Source organism: Tursiops truncatus, chromosome 3 (assembly GCF_011762595.2).
Source record: "Tursiops truncatus isolate mTurTru1 chromosome 3, mTurTru1.mat.Y, whole genome shotgun sequence".
Lineage (NCBI taxonomy): Eukaryota > Metazoa > Chordata > Mammalia > Artiodactyla > Delphinidae > Tursiops > Tursiops truncatus.
In genome coordinates this window covers 72,502,372-72,516,939 of record NC_047036.1, presented here as the reverse complement: position 1 = coordinate 72,516,939, position 14,568 = coordinate 72,502,372, and the positions used below count along the sequence as shown (strand labels likewise).

Here is a 14,568-nt window from a genome sequence, read left to right as displayed (position 1 = left end):
TTTCTTCTCTCCTTCCCACATATGTGATCTCCCTACTCTACCTTTCTGTTTCTTTTTTAAACAGTGCTTGTCATTTTCTAACATGCTCTGTCATTTGTTTATTTCTTATGTTTCTTGGTCATTGTTAGTGTCACCCACTAGAATGTAATCCCTATGAAGGCAGGATCACTTAATGTTTTACTCACTGGTATACCCCACACTCACACAGCCCAGTGTCTGGAACACAGTAGGTACTCTCAAAGTCTCTATTGGAGGTACTCAATAAATACTTGTTGAATAAATGGATAAATAAATGCAGTGAAACACTCCTGTGATTTCTATCTATCATTTTCTCTACTATATGACTACTATGTCAAATTTTATAATGGAAAGTATAGATGGCAAGGGAAAATTTGGAGCAATAATAGTGGACTGTAACCTCTCAAGGAATAAATTCCCTTCCTCTTTCAGACACAGACCAAGTCTTTTTAACTTAATGTTTTAATAAACTACCACTATGCCTGGAATATGCCTGAAATGTTCAATAAATAATTGTTGAAAGAAAGAATGATTGATTCCAAAACAACAGAGGGGTGCTGTAAGGAGAAAAGTAGCTGACTTAGGCCTCAAAATCTCTCAACTTCTAAAAAGGAAATGCAAATGTCATTAATGTTTCTTGGATTTTAAAAAATGAATACTGTGCTCAAAATCAAATCAGAATATTGTTTTTATTTTCAAATGAAATATACCCCTCCCCAAACCTTTTATTTCAAAGGTGTGTATGTTAAATCGTCTTGAAAATTTCTGCCCAGGAGTGTTCCCAGGATGGCATCATTGTGGCGAATGTCAGGATCTGGGATAAGAACTTGCATGCTCCCAGCATCTCTATTTCATGGGGAAAAACTTACCTTAACCAGTCTCCTTAGTCAATTACAGAAGAACCAAAATGCTAATTAATAAATTCACAATAATACATATCTCATGCCATGCTGACTTCCCTCTTGGTAATTATTTATTGAGTACTTCCTGTACCAAGTATAGAAGAAAAGGAAACCTTTTCCGTTTTTTTTTTCTTTTTCAAGCTATGGACTCTAAACAAGTCAGTTTACCCTTCTGGGACTAATTCCCTCATTAGTAGGAGGAGGAAGTTGGAAAAATAAACTCTAAAGTCTCTTTCTACTCCAAAATTCCAGGATTATTTTTTAAATGAGAAGTATTCCTGACTCAACTTTTTGTTTATTTTAACTCTAGTTTTGGAGTATTTGTAACACACAATTTAAAAAAAAAAAAGCAGACACTAGAAATGTATGTCTGGTTATATCCTAACAATCTGGTACAAATTAGCTCCCTGGAAAAAGTAAAGCCAACAAATTTGCCTTTCCAGAATGTATCACAAATAGCTTTTGAATTATTAGAGCTTATTTTAAAAACACGCCTAGATTTCCCTAGATTTTAGCTTCAAACTTCTGAATTGTAATATATTATAGGTCATACATTTAAACTTCCTAAATTTCACAAAAATTCATTGAACACCTTCACCAAAACACTAACAATGAACACTAAACAACTGAAAACTATGCCTTAAAAGACCTTAGAAACACAGAACTGTGAGATTCAGCCAAACAAAAAAATCCAAAAAACAAAAAGAATAATTTTAACATTTTATGCTTTTTATTTGCACAAAGTGGCATCTTTTCATAAAGTCTTTATATGTGTACTTCTAATAAATTTGAGCCTCTCTAATTCAGATTCTATAATATGGATTGTGTTGAATTTATTTCCTAGTTTTGTACGAATCAACCTGAATGGTTTGCTAGGTAAAACAATAGTGTAATCCAAACTGTAATTGAATGTGTTTAGTTTTAACTATGAAACTATTTATAAATGGTATGCTAATTTAAATAACTCTTATTCTTTTCAATATTTTTTCTTTGAAGCAAATTAGTACAAGTTATTGCTTAAAACTATATTTATTTCCAGAATACAGTTTTAACATCCAAAATTCCATTTTTAAGATATGGCTTCTTCATATTTTATTACGTTTTAATCTCTTTTTCTAAATCATAAGACCAGTTACATACCTACTTTTGTAAACTATGAACATTCTTCCAGAATGTTCTCTAAAATATGAGAAATGCTTCTCTCTGTATGGGAGAAGGCTGGTAAGCAAGACAAGGCTGAGCTCTCAATACACATTACTACAACAGGGATGAGCTAAGAATACTTGGAGAACCAGAGATTATGTGTCATGGGGCCTATCTAAAATTAAACTGAATTAAAATATAAATTAAATGGTTAAAGTAAAATAAAATAAGATCTCCTAGCATATTTAGTTCACATATTCTTAAGGTACATAACCAAGGAAGAGAGGAAGTTTTACCGTTGCTTTTTTACTCAAACACCTAGAGATGATCAGGAAAAAGGTTATTTTCAGTCAGTTCTCTGGATACACTAAGTTGAACACCATAACAGAAAGCAAGGAATTTTTCAATGGTTCTCAGTCATTCATGTGTTGATTCATTCAGTAAGCAAGTGTTGGCATACCTACTATCTACAGAGCATTATGCCACCTATGCAAGATGAAGAATGTTATGGTGGAAAATTGTGTACCATGTACCAGCATGGTGCTACATGTTTTCTTGGTTTTTTTTTGTTGTCCATGTGTGTGCGTGCAGACGCGCCACATATTAATGATGTGAAGTCATTATTGTTTTATCCCAATTTAATTAAAGATGAAAGAAGGTCTGATAGGGGAACTAACTTGTTCAAGGGTCACTGAACAAATTTTAAAGTGGGATTCAAATCCTGGTGTTCTGATTTGAGAGGCCAGCGTTCTTTCTAGAACATCACACTGCTGCCCACCAAGCTACATCCAGCGTGAGCCCTGTCTCAAAGTGCCGAAATTCTGGTTCATTGTTTCTCAATCTTTTTTAACCCATGGGCCACCACAGGTTCACAATGGCAATAGAACATAATGCCCGTGGCAAATATAATACTACTCTTAATTCTACATTGATATACTATATGTACGTCTTAACCAAAAAAATATATATATATATATTTCCAGAAGAGAGTATCTGATATATTTTGATAACAACTTGTAAAATTCTTTCTTCTTCTGGTTGATTAGAGCTCTACTATAATAACCAAGGGAGGAAATACCTAATTTTTTTTTCATTTAAAATATATACGGGGCAGGGCTTCCCTGGTGGCTCAGTGGTTGAGAGTCCACCTGCCAATGCAGGGGACATGGGTTTGTGCCCCGGTCTGGGAAGATCTCACATGCTGCGGAGTGGCTAGGCCTGTGAGCCATGGCCGCTGAACCTGCGCGTCTGGAGCCTGTGCTCCGCAATGGGAGAAGCCAAAACAGTGAGAAGCCCACACACCGAAAAAAAAAAAAAAAATGTATATATATATATACATATATATATATATATATATGTATATGGGGCAGAGTTAGCGTCTCTCCACAACTAGGGTGCGAGCCGGCCGCTGGTGGGGTACCCTGACACCCAAGGAGACGGGAGGAACCCCCAAGTGAACCAATAGGATGTGGGGGGACTGAGGTGGGGAGAAGAAGTGGAAGCCAGACAGGATCAGCATCCCTGAGGCCGGGGAGATCAGGAGAGGCAGGCATGTGGAGCCATCCAGAAGAGGGAGAGGAGTGGAGGGCAATCGCCCCGCCCACTCGGGCCCAGGGAGCCTGCTGAATTCCCAGGCTGGTACACCCCCTCCAAAGTCCTGTGCAGGCCATGTGGGTCTTGGGGGCATAAGAGGGAGACCAAGAGAGATCAGGAGAGGCAGGCGGGAGGGGCCCACCCAGAGGAGCGGAAGAGGAGCAGAAGGCGTTTCCCCCATCCACTTGGGCCCAGAGAGCCTGTTGAGCTCCCAGGCCAGTCCCCTGCCCTCCAAGACCCCCCACTGCGCCCAGCCGCATTGGTCCTGGGGGCATGGGAAGGAGGCCAAGGGGAGAACAGGAGAGGCAGGTGGAAGAGGCCCTCTGGACTGGAGGGTCAGGAACAGAGAGGAGGGCATTTGCCCCACCCAGTTGAGCCCAGGAAGCCTGCTGGGCTCCCAGGTGAAGTCTCCCACCCTCTGAGACCAGGGGTGAGGGGCAAGCCTGGGCTCCTTCTGTTCCATTGAGCCTAAGCCCCACCCCTCACAGCCCCCAGGGCCTCTTCCAGCCCTGTGGGTCCGAAGCATAGGCCCTGCCCAGGCCCAAACCTCACCCTTGCTTAGGCCCCACCCTCCACAGCCAAGGGCCCCCCCCCCAATTTTTTTTCTTTTCCCTCCTCCTCTTTTTTTACTATTGTGATACTGTTATACCTTCCAGTTGTTGATTCATCTATAGTTTTACTTTTATATTCTTTCTAACATACCTGTTAGTTTCCTAGTCTAATATATTTTTTTAACTTTGTTATTGTTCTTTTTTTCTTTTTCCACCCCATGTGGCTTACAGGATCTTGGTTCATGAGCCAGGGGTCAGGCGGGGTGGTAGCTCCAAGTTTGAACCACTAGACTAACAGAGAACCTCAGACCCCACGGAATATTCATTGGAGGGAGGTCTCATGGAGGTCCTCATCTCAGCATGAAGACCCAGCTCTACCCAACAGGCTACAAACTCCAGTGTTGGAAGCCTCAGGCCAAACAACCAGTAAGACAGGAACACAATCACACTCATAAAAAAAAAAAAAAAAAGACACGACAAAAAATTATGTCACAGATGAAGGAGAAGGAGCAAGTTAAAAACCTACAAGAACAAATAACTGAAGATGAAATAGGCAGTCTACCTGAAAAAGAATTCAGAGTAATGGCAGTAAAGATGATCCAGAATCTCAGAAATAGATGGAGGCACGAATTGAGAAAATACAAGAAATGTTTAACAATGATCTAGAAGAACTAAAGAACAAACAAACAGAGATGAACAACACAATAACTGAAATGAAAAATACATTAGAAGGAATCAATAGCAGAATAACTCAGGCAAAAGAACGAATACGTGAGCTGGAAGACAAAATGCTGGAAGTAACTGCTAAGGAGCAGAATAAAGAAAAAAGAATGAAAAGAATTGAAGACAATCTCAGAGACCTCTGGGACAACACTAAATGCACCAACATTCAAATTATAGGGGTCCCAGAAGAAGAAGAGAAAAAGAAGGGGTCTGAGAAAATATTTGAAGAGATTATAGTCGAAAACATCCCTAACATGGGAAAGGAAATAGTCACTCAAGTCCAAGAAGCACAGAGAGTCCCATACAGGATAAACCCTAGGAAAAACACACCACGACACATATTAATCAAACCAACAAAAATTAAATTCAAAGAAAAAATATTAAAAGCAGCAAGGGAAAAACAAAAAATAATATACCAAGGAATCCCCATAAGGTTATCAGCTGATTTTTCAGCAGAAACTCTGCAGGCCAGAAGCGAGAGGCAGGATATACTTCAAGTGATGAAGAGAAAAACCTACATCCAAGATTACTCTACCCAGCAAGGATCTCATTCAGATTCGATGGAGAAATCGAAAGATTTTCAGACAAGCAAAAGCTAAGAGAATTCCGCACCACCAAACGAGCTTTACAACAAATGCTAAAGAAAACTCTCTAGGCGGGAAACACAAGAGAAGAAAAAGACCCACAAAAACTAACCCCCCAAAATTAAGAAAATGGTAATAGGAACATACATATTGACAATAACCTTGAATGTAAATAGATTAAATGCCCCAACCAAAAGACACAGACTGGCTGAATGGATACAAAAACAACACCCATATATATGCTGTCTACAAGAGACCCACTTCAGACCTAGGGACATATACAGACTGAAAGTGAGGGAATGGAAAACGATATTTTCCATGCAAATGGAAATCAAAAAAAGCTGGAGTAGCAATACTTATATTAGATAAAAATAGACTTTAAAATAAAGAATGTTACAAGAGACAAGGAAGGACACTACATAATGATCAAGGGATCAATCCAAGAAGATATAACAATTATAAATGTTTATGCACCCAACATAGGAGCACCTCAATACATAAGGCAAATGCTAACAACCACGAAAGGAGAACTCGACAGTAACACAGTAATAGTAGGGGACTTTAACACCCCACTTTCATCAATGGACAGATCATCCAAAATGAAAATAAATAAGGAAACACAAGCTTTAAATGACACAATAGACCAGATAGACTTAATTGACATTTACAGGACATTCTACCCGAAAGTGGCAGAATACACTTTCTTCTCAAGTGCACATGGAACATTTTTCAGGATAGATCACATCTTGGATCACAAATCAAGCCTTGGAAAATTTAAGAAAACTGATATTGTATCAAATACCTTTTTTGACCACAACACTACGAGATTGGAAATTAACTGCAGGAAAATAACTGTAAAAAACACAAATACATGGAGGCTAAACAGTGCACTACTAAATAACCAAGAGATCACTGAAGAAATCAAAGAATAAAAAATATATAGAAACAAATGACAACGAAAACAGGATGACCCAAAACCTATAAGATGCAGCAAAAGCAGTTCTGAGGGAAGTTTATAGCAATTCAATCTCACAACAAGAAACAAGAAAAATCTCAAATAAACAATGCAACCCTACACTTAAAACAAGTAGAGAAAGAAGAACAAAGAAAACCCAAAGTCAGGAGAAGGAAAGAAATCAGAAAGATCAGAGCAGAAATAAATGAAATAGAAACAAAGACAACAATAGCAAAGATCAATAAAACTAAAAGCTGGTTCTTTGAGAACATAAACAAAATTGATAAAGCTTTAGCCAGACTCATCAAGAAAAATAGGGAGAAGGCTCAAATCAATAAAATTAGAAATTAAAGTGGAGAAATCACAACTGACACCACAGAAATACAAAGGATTATAAGAGACTATTAGAAACAACTATATGCCAATAAAATGGACAACCATGAAGAAATGGACAAATTCTTGGAAAGGTACAATTTTCCAAGACTGAACCAGGAAGACTTAGAAAATATTAACAGACCTATCACAAGTAATGAAATTGAAATCTTATTTAAAAATCTTCCAACAAACAAAGGTCCAGAACCAGATGGCTTCACAGGCGAATTCTATCAAACATTTAGAGAACAGCTAACACCGATCCTTCTCAAACTCTTCCAAACAATTGCAGAGGGAAAAACACTCCCAAATTCATTCTAGGAAGCCACCATCACCCTGATACCAAAACCAGAAAATGATGTCACAAAAAAAGAAAATTATAGACCAATATCACTGATGAACATAGATGCAAAACTCCTGAAAAAAACACTAGCAAACAGAATCCAACAACACATTAAAAGGATCACACACCATGATCAAGTGGGATTTATCCCAGGGATGCAAGGTTTCTTCAATATACACAAATCAATCAATGTGATACACCACATTAACAAATTAAGGAAAAAAAACATCTCAACAGATGCAGGAAAAGCTTTTGACAAAATTCAACACCATTTATGATAAAAACTCTCCAGAAAATGAACAGAGAGGGAACCTACCTCAACATAATAAAGACCATATATGACAAACCCAGAGCAAGCATCATACTCAATGGTGAAAAACTGAAAGCACTTCCACTAAGATCAGGAACAAGACAAGGATGTCCAATCTCACCACTCCTATTCAACATAGTTTTGGAAGTCCTAGCCACGGCAATCAGAGAAGAAAAAGAAATAAAAGGGATACAAGTTGGAAAAGAAGAAGTAAAACTGTCACTGTTTGCTGATGACAAGATACTATACATAAAAAATCCTAAAGATGACACCAGAAAACTACAAGAACTAATCAATGAATTTGGTAAGGTTGCAGGATACAAAATTAATGCACAGAAATCTCTGGCATTCCCATACACCAACAACAAAAGCTCAGAAAGAGAAATTAAGGAAACAATCCCATTTACCATTGCAACGAAAAGAATAAAATACCTAGGAATAAACCTGCCTAAGGAGGTGAAAGACTTGTACTAAGAAAACTATAAAACACTGATGAAAGAAATCAAAGATGACATAAACAGATGGAGAAATATACCATGTTCTTGGATGGGAAGAATTAATATTGTAAAAATGACGATACTACCCAAAGTAATCTACAGATTCAATGCAATCCCTATCAAACTACCAATGGTATTCTCCACAGAATTAGAACAAAAAATTTTACAATTCGTATTGAAACACAAAAGACCACAAATAGCCAACAAAATCTTGAGAAAGAAAAATGGAGTTGGAGGAATCAGGCTCCCTGATATCAAACTATACCACGAAGCTACAGTAATCAAAACAGTATGGTCTGGCACAAAAACAGAAATATAGATCAATGGTACAGGGCAGAATGCCCAGAGATAAACCCACACACCTATGGTCACCTAATTTACGACAAAGGAGGCAAGGACATACAATGGAGAAAAGACAGCCTGTTCAATAAGTGGTGGTGGGAAAACTGGACAGCTACATGTAAAAGAATGAAATTAGAACACTACCAAACACCATACACAAAAATAAACTCCAAATGGATTAAAGACCTAAATGTAAGACCAGACACTGTAAAACTCTTAGAGGAAAACATAGGAAAAACACTGTTTGACATAAACCACAGCAAGATCTTTTTTGACCCACCTCCTAGAAAAATGGAAATAAAAACAAAATAAACAAATGGAACCTAATTAAACTTAAAAGCTTTTGCACAGCAAAGGAAACCATAAACAAGAAAAAAAGACAAGCCTCAGAATGGGATAAAATATTTGCAAATGAAACAACAAAGGATTAATCTCCAAAATATACAAACAGCTCATGGAACTCAATATCAAAAAGACAAACAATCCAATTAAAAAATGGGCAGAAGATCTAAATAGACATTTCACCAAGGAAGACATAACAGATGGCCAAGAGGCACATGAAAAGATGCTCAACATCACTAATTATTAGAGAAATGCAAATCAAAACTACAATGAGGTATCACCTCATGCTGGTCAGAATGGCCATTATCAAAAAAGCTAGAAACAATAAATACTGGAAAGCGTGTGGTGAAAAGGGAACCCTCCTGCACTGTTGGTGGGAATGTAAATTGATACAGCCACAATGGAAAACAGTATGTAGGTTCCTTAAAAAACTGAAAATAGAACTACTGTATGACCCAGCAATCTCATTACTGGGCATATATCTTGAGAAAACCATAATTCAAAAAGAGACATGTAGCACAATATTCACTGCAGCACTATTTACAATAGCCAGAACATGGAACCAACCTAAATGTCCATCGGCAGATGAATGGATAAAGAAGACGTGGCACATATATACAATGCAATATTACTCAGCCATAAAAAGAAACAAAACTGAGTTATTTGTAGTGAGGTGGATGGACCTAGAGTCTGTCATACAGAGTGAAGTAAGTCAGAAAGAGAAAAACAAATACTGTATGCTAACGCATACATATGGAATAAAAAAAAAAAAACGGTACTGATGAACCTAGTTGCAGGGCAGGAATAAAGATGTAGACGTAGAGAATGGACCTGAGGACACGGGATGGGAGGGGGAATATGGGGCGAAGTGAGAGTAGCATCAACACATGTACACTACCGAACATAAAATAGTTAGCTAGTGGGAAGCAGCGGCATAGCACAGGGAGATCAGCTCCGTGCTTTGCGATGACGTAGAGGGGTGGGATAGGGAGGATGGGAGGGAGCCTCAAGAGGGAGGGGATATGGGGACATATGTATGCATATGGCTGATTCACTTTGGTGTACAACAGAAGCTAACACAGTATTGTGAAGCAGTTATGCTCCAATAAAGATCTATTAAAAAATTTTATACACAAGAGACAACATTATATACTATTTACTGCTGGACAAAACTGTAATAAAGATAAAAAAACATAAAAAAATATAGCACATGTCTTTTCTTACTTGGGCTAAATAATAACAAATAATAAAAACTGGTTTTCCTATAAACCTCAATTCTCAGTACTTCTTAATATACACTCCCCACCCCTCCTCCACATTTTACTATGGACATTCTCACTCCTCTCTCTATGAAATGCTCTTCTCTCTACTCTCCATCTTACCCAAAACCTACTCAGTTTTTACAGGAGCAGTTCAAATTCCGCCTGCCTACTCTGATCATGACAGACTCCTAGACTTCCCTATTTTTTAGAGTGTTAACAGCACGTGTTGTCGAGTATTTATAATGGGCCAAATGTTGTCCTTTCTAATAGGAGAGTGCGTATGGGTGAAGCCAGACACACATGATGCAATAAAATGTAACAGGTGTTGTAATAGAATATGGGGTAAAATATCAGGGGAATGCAAAGTCAAGACTGAGTAGTTCTGCTTGTGGAAGTCAAAGAAATATTCAAAGAAACAGAATTGCAGTGGCTTTGTCTACAAGTCCCATCTGCCCCACCTTCTCTTCCTAAGCTTACCTTCCACAGGACCCTGCATACTCCAAACCTGCTACTCTAACTGCATTGACTGCCATTCCCTAAAACACGTTCCATCATCTCTCAACGCTTTGCCTTTGTTCTTTGTCTTCTGTGTTGCTAGAATTGTTTCTCATCTTTCTCTGTTGAAAGTCCATTTTTCAAGGTGTGGTTGAAATGTCAACTCTGTCATGAATATACGGCTATTGCTTTCAACCATAAATAACTCTTCCTTCCTCTGAATTTTTAAAACAGGATTTTATTAACATAAGGATTGATTTTCCTACCCAGTTCTCCCAACTCTTATACAAAAATCAGCCTTAAGCTCTTGGAAAACTGTCAACTCCTTAAAGGCAACAATTCAATCATATTCTCTAGTATTATTATTTTGAAATACATTTTTTTAAGAAGGAAAACATAGCAAGTATTCAGTATCCCATACAGACCCTATCATGATTTTGAGCATAGTAAGTGCTATTTTAAAAAGTTTTATTGAAGTATGATTGACAGACAATACATAATGGCACATATTTGAAGTGTATGATTTTGACACATAGATACTCCCGTGAAACCATCCTCACAAGGAAGATAATTAATGTATACCTCATCCCCAAATCTTCATCATGACCTTTGCAGCACCCCCCCCCCCACACCACCACCACTCCTCACTTCCCCAGACAACCTGTTTTCTGTCACTACACATTAGTTTCATTTACTAGAATTGCATGCAAATGGAATCATAGGTACTTTTTTCTCTAGTTTATTTCGTTTAGTATAATTATTTTGAAATTCATCCAAAATAATGTATCAATGGTTCATTCTCTTTTTATTGTTGAATAGTGTTCTAATTACATATCCTTTCACCTGCTGATGTGTATTTGGGTTGTTTCCAGTTTTGGGCTTTTACAAAGAAAGCTGCTATGAACGTACAAGTCTTTGTATGGACATATGCTTTCATTTATCTTGAGTAAATACCTAGGAGAGGAATGGCTGGATCATATGGTAAGTGTGTATTTAATATTTTAAGAAACTGATCAATTATTTTCCCAAAGTGGCTGTAATATTTTACATTCCCATGAGAAATGTATGTATCCAGTTATTCCACATTCTCACTAAAACTTGTAATGGTTAGCTTTTAAATTTTTAGCCTTTCTAATAGGTACACAGAAGTTCCTCAGTGTGGTTTTAATTTGCATTTTCCTAATCAGCAATGATGTTGATCATTTTTTCATGTGTTTATTTGCAATCCATATCTCTTCTTTGAAGAAATTCCCACTTAACTCTTTTGCCCACTTTTAAAGTTGGTTTGTTTTTCTGTGATTGAGTTTTATGAGTACTTTCTATATTTATGATAAAAGTCTTTCATCAGATACTTGTTTGAAAATATTTTCTCCAAGTCTGTGACTTGTGTTCTCATTCTCTAAACACTGTCTTTTGAAAAACAACTTTTTAACATGGATGAAACCCAATTACGAATTGTGTCATACATTTTTGACCTTTTATAGATTATACTTTTGTTATCATATCTAAGGAAAATTTGCCGAATTCAAATTCACAAAGGTTTTCTCATATGTTTCCTAGAAGTTTTACAGTTTTTGGTTTTAAAATTAGGTCTTTGATTAACTTTGAGCTATTCTGAATACAACACAAAGTATGGTCCAAAGCTTTTTGTTCTGCAGGTGGATAACCACTTTTTTCAGTGTAATTTTTTTGAAACACTACCCTTTCTCTACTGAATTATCTTTGCATATTTTCCTATATACATGGGGATCCATTTCTAAACTCTCTAATCTTTTCCATTCATCAGTTTGTCTACGTTTACACAATACTACGTCATCTTGATTACTGTAGCTGTAGTTCTTGAAAACAGGTAGTACTAGACTCTAGTTTCTTCTTTGTCTAAGTTGTTTGGGTTATTACAAGTAATTTGCATTCCATACGAATTTTATTTTTTTATTTTATTTTATTTTTTTGCGGTACGCGGGCCTCTCACTGCCGTGGCCTCTCCCGCTGCGGAGCACAGGCTCCGGACACGCAGGCTCAGTGGCCATGGCTCACGGGCCCAGCCGCTCCACGGCATGTGGGATCCTCCCGGACTGGGGCAGGAACCCGCGTCCCCTGCATCGGCAGGCGGACTCTCAACCACTGTGCCACCAGGGAAGCCCCTCCATATGAATTTTAGAACCAGGTATTCAATTGCTACAAAAAAGTCCTGCTGGGGTTCTGATTGGGACTGTGTTGAATCTCAACCTGGGAGAATTGACATGTTAACAATATTGACTCTTGAGGCTCATGAACATTTTATCCTTCCATTTATTTAGGTCTTTTCTAATTTCTCTCAGGAGTGTTCCGTAATTTTCTATGCACACGTCCTTCATATATTTTAAAAAATATTCATCCCTCAGTATTTTATATTTTGCTGTTATTATAAATGGTATTTCATTAAGCTTTAATTTCTGATTGTTCATTGCTAGTATATTGACTATACATATGAATTAATTTTGTATATTAATTTTATATATTGTATTGATTGTAAGTATTGATTGCATATTGATTCTGTATATATATTCTGCAAACTTATAGAACACACTTAACTAGTTTGAATAGTTCTTCTGTAGAAAACATTATATTTTCTACATAAAGGATCTCTGAATAAAGGAAATTTTACTTATTTTTTAAAATCAGAATGGCTTTAAGTTCTTTTTCTTGCCTTACTATACTCACTGGATATAGACAGATGAATAGATAGATAGACAGGTAGATAGATACAAATACAGATACAGTGTATATATACACACAAAGGTGGTGAAAATGAACATCCTTGTTTTACTTCTCATCTTAAGGCTAAACATTTGGTTTTTCACCATAAGTATTTTTATGAGCTGAACTGTGTCCTCCCAAAATGCATATGTCCAAGTACCAAAGTCCAGTATCTCAGAATGTAATTATATTCAAATATGATGTCATTAAAGAGGTAATTAAGTTAAAATGAGGTCTTGAGGGTGGGACCTAACCCAATATGAATGGTGTCCTTATAAGAAGTGAAAATTTTGGATACAGCAATCCAGACATACAGAGGAAAAAAATCATATGAAGACAAAGGAGAAAGATGAACATCTAAAAAGCAAGAAAAGAGGGGTCAAAATGAAATCAACCTTGCCAATACCTTGATCTCAGACTTCAGACTCTAGAACTGTGAGAGAATAAATTTCTGCTATTTAAACCATCTGGTCTGTGATTTTGTAATGGAAGCCCCAATAAATTAAAACAAGTATGAGGTTAGCTATGTTTTTTTTTCTGTAGATGCCCTTATCAGGTTGAGAAAGTTCCCCCTTCTAGTCCTCCTTTGTTGGGAGTTTTTATCAGGAATAGATGTTGAATTTTGACAAAGCTATTTCTCTATTGAGATATTGAAAAATATCACTCTATTTTTGTTTGTTAATGATAAATTACATTGATTGAGACTTGAATATTAGACCAACCTTGCATTACTCGGATAGTTATCACTTTACTGTGATGTATTATCCTTTTGATTTGCTAAAATTGTATTAAGAATGTCTGTATCAATGTTCATAAGGAACATTGGTTGATAGTTTTCTTTTCTTGTAGTATCTTTGTTTCATTTTGTTATCAGGATAACATTGGCTTCAGAGAGTAAGCTGGGAATCATTTCCTCCTTTTAAATTTTCTTAAAGAATTTGTGTAGAATTGGTATTTTTTCTTCCTAAAATTTTTGAGAAAATTTACCAGTAAAACCACCTTTGGACTATAATTTTCTTTGTGGGAAGATTTTTAAATATAAATTCAACTTCTTTAATAGACATAGAGATATTCAGGCAATCTATTTCTTCTTGAATGAATTTTGGTAATTTGTGTCTTTTAAAAAAATTGTCTGTTTCACCACAACTGGCAAATCTATTGATGTAAAGTCATGTATGATATTTCCTTATTATCTTTTTAAGATCTTTCCTGTAGTGATGTCATTTCTCTCTTTCCTCATATTGGTAATTTGGATCTACTTTCTTTTATTCCCCGATCATTCTGGCTAAAGGTTGATACTTTTATTGATCTTCTTAAAGAACTGGATCTTGGTTTCACTGATTTTCTATATTGTTTTCCTTCTTTCTATTTCAGTAATTCTCTTTATCATTTATTTA

The 14,568-nt window shown here is 36.6% G+C and overlaps 1 protein-coding gene across 1 annotated transcript in view; it reads right to left on the bottom strand.

The window, feature by feature from the left end:
- ADGRV1 (adhesion G protein-coupled receptor V1) overlaps positions 1 to 14,568 on the bottom strand; it is a 564,070-nt gene that overhangs the window by 174,743 nt on the left and 374,759 nt on the right. The gene's annotated exons all lie outside the window — the stretch shown is intronic.